Consider the following 6,295-nt stretch of genomic DNA (forward strand, 5'->3'; position numbering starts at 1 on the left):
AAGAGATTCTGACAAAAAGGCAGCTTTAACAGCTACCAAGATGGCTTCACACACTCAAAACCAAAGACCCTCCTCCTGATGTCATTTCCATCCTCCCAAGAAATTCTAAAGTCACTCCCCCCCAGCCAGCCCACCCCATGGAAATGTTGAGTCAAGAAATTTTAGAGCTGAAAGGGGTCTTATAAATGACTCAATCTGGCCTTTCTGTTTTTCTGCAGAGGAAAGGAAATCCGTGACGTGTCTGATCCCTGTGGACCGTATGGAGACAAGCCCCTCAGACTCACTGTCACACCCAGGTCACGCAGTCAGCCCCATTCCCTTGATGTGTGATCTATGTGGCATGGAAATGATCTATTGAACTCTTACTCATAAGACCCACACACTTTCCTAAGGATTGGCCTTTCTATCTCTGATGTCTTTTCCTTGAAACATGTCCCTGCGCTTCACTCAGGTTTCCCATGGTCACGGTTCTCCTCTCTGGGGCTCTATGGAATGTGTATGATCTTTCCTCCATTTTAGTTTCTCAAACAACTACTGCATCTGTTAGCGTCTCCACAAGACGGAGGCAGCACACCTGGATGAAGGCATTGAGAAAAGTTTGGTAAAAGACCTATTTCCAAAGGCTTGGCTGGAGTAAAATGAGACAAATGTGCAGTGCATTAACCAGAGCTCGCCACAGAGGGGAGCCATTACCACCTCTACCACCAAAGGGGCAGGGCCAGAGAGTGGTTACCTCCAGGACAGAGCCAAAGACTAAAGCTGTGGCTTTGGGTAGAAGGGTCTGACCAACAAACTTGGAGCTGCCTGGGAAGGAACAGAGGGAGGAAAACAGACCTCCCTCTTCTCCTGCCTGCACCTCCCAATGGAGAACCTGATCAGATGTCAGAGGTCAAGGGAACCTATGGATGAAGTCGATGAATGTTAGTTTCCCAGCTCTAGAACAGAGTGAAGAAGAGTGGGGTGGGTGTGCCGGGGCAAATGTGGTGTACCTATCCCTCCCCTCATTGCCAGGCACTCCACTATCACTGAATGCAGAGGAGCTGAGAAAACGGTCTTGGTCCTTGACTTCACAGAATTTGCGGGCCAGTCAGGGAGAGAGAAAATAAACAAGTCCATGCACTAATGAACTTTGCTAAGTGTACAAAGGGAAGAGTAGACCGCACTTCCAAAGGTCTTTCTGTGGATTTAACATTTAAGCTGAGGCCCAAATAATGAGAAGGAGCCAGTTGGGTAATCAGTGAGAGTGTGAACGAAGGTCTTTGACACATGGCAGCTCCTCAGATATTTGATTCCTTAGACTTAATTTGAATTTCTATGAAATATATAGGTTTTATTTCTTAGGTTGCCCCCAGACGTGTTCAGATCACATGGAAAGAATAGTGGCCAGGGAGTCAGGAGGTCTGTTCCACCAGCCCTGCCTCTGGCCTTCATTGTCCAAAGACTTTGCCTTGGACCCCAGGTCTCTCTTTGCCTCCATATTTTATCTATAAAATAAAGATGTTGGCTTGTTGGCCTCCAGAGTCCCTTTCAGTTCTAAAATCCAGCGTTGGTCATGGATTTTATTCATCTTTTTAAAGATGTTTTTCAACACTTTTCAAATTCTATTTTCTGCTAAGTGAATGCCCAAGAGCAAGTTAAATTTTCTTTAGATCTTCAGATGAATGGCAGTTGAATGAGATCTGTGCTGAACACAAGCTGAACTCCGTGCACAGTTCTATGGGAATTAAATAAGATTCTTTGGTATTTGGCCAAAGGAAAAACACAAAGTCATAAAACTAAGGAAAGAGGCTCTGGTTATGGGCTTTGGTTTTTAGGAAGTATATTTTATAGGATCAGAGAGTATCTAGGTCATCTCTCTGACCCTCCCCCCTTGCCTTCCAAAGCTCAGTTCCTCCTACGGCAACCCCACCCTGCTTACACACTCCAGGGACAAACACTGAGGAAGACCATGATTTCACTGGTCAACTCTGGCTTCACTGAATGTCCCCTTACATCAACTTGAAATCTGTCCCCAAGATGTTCCCTCAGATTCCCCATCATTCTGCTTTGGGTCCTATGGAATTGGATGCCTTTCAGAAACTCTAATTTCCTTGTTCCATCTTCCCTCCAGATTTTCAAACACTCCATTCCGTCATCCTGGAACACTGTTCTCTTCCTCTCAAAAAAACTCCCAGCTTCTCCCTCCAAAGAGGGATACTTCAGGTCTCAGCTGAAACATCTTTTCCATGAGGCAGCTCCTCTGCACTCTAAATTAATCAGATTCCTTCTTGTCATTCAAGCTGCGTGGCAGTCTCTCACAAGCTTTGTTTTATTACCTGTCTGCACCCATGACTCACCGCTCAGGAAGAGCCCAGATCATGTTTGCCGCTCTATGCTGGCACCTTGACCAATGAGGGACATCTGGATCATCTCCTCTGGAATGAGGGATTTTGAGAAGACCTGGGTTTTGCTAACAATTTTGGAGTCCCACTGACCAGAGTTAGAATGAGGAACACCTCACTACAGAGATTTAGATAAATTACCCACCACCTACACAGGGTATCTCTGGATGTCTGTCTCCCGTGGGTGAGAACACTTTAAACAGTGTGGTGAAAAACAAAGTCTCTGTTCTGGCGAAGTCTGAATTATTTTCTATTTGTCACACGTTGTAAACAATGATATATTGATGAGTCAAAAGAGCAAGTTTCTAAACCGTGTCCACGGTGAATCCTATTTCTGTAAGAAAAGGCTTATCCATACGCATACATACACAGAGAAGGTCACAGCTTTGGTGGATCTATAGTGGTGGGATATAGAAATGTTTAGAATCTCATCATAAAGTCGAAATAGTATAAATCCATCAGAACTTGAAAGAAAACTGTCAGGACTCAAAAAACTTGAAATCTAGAGGTCTAGGCAAGTGTTCATCTATGTTTGTGTTACAGCTGGGGCCCCTTGGCTACTAGTGAGCAATCCTCACCATCCTGGGGTCCATATCACTGTGTGCACTGGCCTTATGTGAGGGACTTCGGGGATCTCTTAGTCTAAATTTACTCTTGCTTTGTTTTTGTTTTCATAGACTCACATAGTGTCAACCAAACTTTCACTAGGCAGTGACACAGAATGGGAAAATCTGTCTAAAAATCAACAACTTTGGAACAAAATGTTAGACACAATTAAGTGTTATGAAGAAGGCCTTAATATTGCCTGAAATAATATGAAGTATGAATTTTAAAGTAAGAAATGCATGAAATGGGACAAGAATTCGTCAAAATATAACCAGGTAAGGATAACGAAAACCTTGAGGGAAAAAAAAATCCACCAAAACTTTGTTACAGGATGCGCATCACAAAAGTATCCTTCCACTTACGGGTTATAGATTCATGTGTTGCAAGAACACATTCCCCTCTACTTTATATTTAATTCCTATAAAAGAATCAACTTCAGAGTTTGTTTGAATCAGGTGAGTTCTTTTGGAATCCATCCCTGAAATCAAATGGAATTATACAGATAAAATCTGGAGTGATATACATTAAAATATTAAATGTGGGGCTTTGGGGGGTTGAAATTAGAAGTGGTTTGTATTTTCTTTATATTTATATTTTTCCTAGTTTTTAAAAATTAATATTCATTGACTCTAAATAAATAAATGGAGTGTTGCATAATCTGTTTTTAAGAAAGAATTAATGCCAGAGGCAGTAGACCGTTGAAACCAGCAGCATCTGCACCGTCTGGAATATTCCCTTCATGCCAATGTGTCATGGCTTGACACAGCACAGATGTGCCCCAACACCTTCCTGTTGGAGGGAATCTCATCACCACCAAGAGTAGTTGGCTCCTGAGGATACATGTTTTGATTACGTACATCATGGAATGGGGACAAGAAAAGGAGAAAGGATGGGAGGGAAAGATAACCACTCCCCAATGTCTTTGGGTTGTTTTGGAGCCTAAGAAGCTATGAACTGGTACGAGTCTTAAGTCCCAGAATATTTGAGAAGACATTTGTATTACTTCATCTAAAACAGAGGTTCCGTTTCTAAGTTGTTGTTTTTTTTTTTTAATCTGAGACAAATCTGTAACTAAAGCTTCCACTTCAATGTCCATCTCTGAGGTTAGGGTCTGGATTATCCTCCTGTCTGAATTTTTAACAGGTATCCCTGGAGAGTTCTCCTATCTGTGAGACCCAATAGAACCAACTGCCAGAACATATCTAGTTCTGGAAAGGAATGTGGCCCTCTAGGAACTTTCTGGGAATGAAGAAGAAAGAGGGAGGACAGTCTTACACAATTCACAGATCTGTACCTCTGAAACAAATAATACATTATATGTTAAAAAAAAAAAAAGAAGAAGAAGAAGATAGCAGGAAGGGAAAAATGAAGGGGGGGAAATCGGAGGGGGAGACAAACCATGAGAGACTCTGAGAAACTCTGAGAAACAAACTGAGGCTTCTAGAGGGGAAGGAGGTGGGGGGATGGGTTAGCCCAGTGATGGGTATTAAAGAGGGCACGTTCTGCATGGAGCACTGGTGTTATACACAAACAATGAATCATGGAACACTACATCAAAAACTAATGATGTAATGTATGGTGATTAACATAACATAATAATAATAAAAAAGAAAACAACAATATGGACCAGAAATACATAAACTGTCAGAATGCAAAAAAAAAAAAGAAAAGAAAAGAAAAAAGAAAGAAGGAGGAAAAACAAACCCTCTTAGGAGAAGATAGGTGTGCTGGGCATATTATTTTGCCTACACAACCATTTCTCAAAATATTCTTCACTCATTCTTTTTTTTTAAGATTTTTATTTAAATTCAAGTTAGTTAACATATATTGTATTATTAGTTTCAGGGATAGAATTTAGTGATTCATCACTCAGTCTTATCACTAACTCCAGAGATGAGCAGCTGAACAGGCCAATCAGAGAGCCTGGCATAGGGATGGACATCTGAACTAGGCCAAGGCAATCAATCACTCCCCAGGTCTTTTGCTGAAATTATCTGAAAAGAGATGCCCTCTTTTCTCTGGGATCATGGTCTGAGAAGATAATACAATTCCAGAGCTGCTATGAGCCCTCTTAGCCTCCTCAAGAAGAGAGAAGCAACAGAAAAGAAATGAGAGACAGGCCTCCAAGCATCATTTGAGCACTTGGTCCAGCCCCAAGGGGCCAGGTGCACCCCTTGAACTGCCCAGTTGCTGGACACAACAACTTTCATTTTTGATGAAAGTTATTCTAGTTAACTTTGAATGGTAGAAGGGAATGCTTGCAAAGGGGACATTACTGAGCAATAGAATAGGTCTAGGAGTGAATTCTTTGAATAAAAAAGGAAAACGTCTTAGGACTCAGAATAACTCATTCTTCTAGTTGTCAGAATTCTGGGGCTATATATTTGCTACCTGGTTTGACATATGCCAGCTAACGAAGCCTTCTTGGTTTCTGATATTAATAAGTGCCATATTTTGAGCACCCATTATGTACCAGGCATTGTATTAGGCACTATGTTTACATTATCCCTAACTTCACCATGACCTCCAAGGCTCATATTACCTTTGTTTTATAAATGGGGTAACTGAAGTGAAGCAGGGTGAAAAAACCTACCCAAAGTCTCCCTCCTGGCTAGGGACTGGCAATGCTAGCATGTGGACACAACAGTGACTGGTCCTACTCTACATGAGTTTCCATCATGGCACATTGCCACTTGTTGGCCAGGATCCCTAGGTTATCTTCCTCTCCAAAGGCCTATAGGATCTTCACCTCCTTCTAATCAGTGTGCCTGGTCAAGGAATGATTGATGTCAGGGTCATGGGCTGCTGATCCCCGGTCAAGTTTGTTCAGAACTCCACCAACTTCTTCAGTTTCCCTGATATTGACCACTACCCTGTACCAAAATCCATGTGCCAAATATTTCTTAGAAACCCCTGTGTGGTCCATTTAAGTTTCTAGAACTGTTCTGATCAGCCATCACCTAAGAAGTAAGCTTCCCTAAGCACCTGTTAATCATCTTTATTTTGATCTGTCCTCCTCAGTCCATTTAGCCCTCCCAATTCTATCCTGCTTCCCTCTTTGATACTGACTTGAATAGGTCATTTGCCAATTCCTGTGATTCTTTCTTCTTTTTTGAAGTTCCCCCAGCACTGACTGTAGCTCCTCTTAAGCCATCCTGGGGGAACACCCTTCTCTCATTGATTCAGACCCGTGGCCTTTCTACTCCAGCCCAGCCCCACAGATGGTCATTATCCTGGGCTTGCTCTTGCAGGATCCATAAGCAGCAGCCGGGCAACTGAATCTGAATTCCCATAGGAAAATGGCATGA

Source organism: Halichoerus grypus, chromosome 3, assembly GCF_964656455.1.
Source record: "Halichoerus grypus chromosome 3, mHalGry1.hap1.1, whole genome shotgun sequence".
Classification (NCBI taxonomy): Eukaryota; Metazoa; Chordata; class Mammalia; order Carnivora; family Phocidae; genus Halichoerus; species Halichoerus grypus.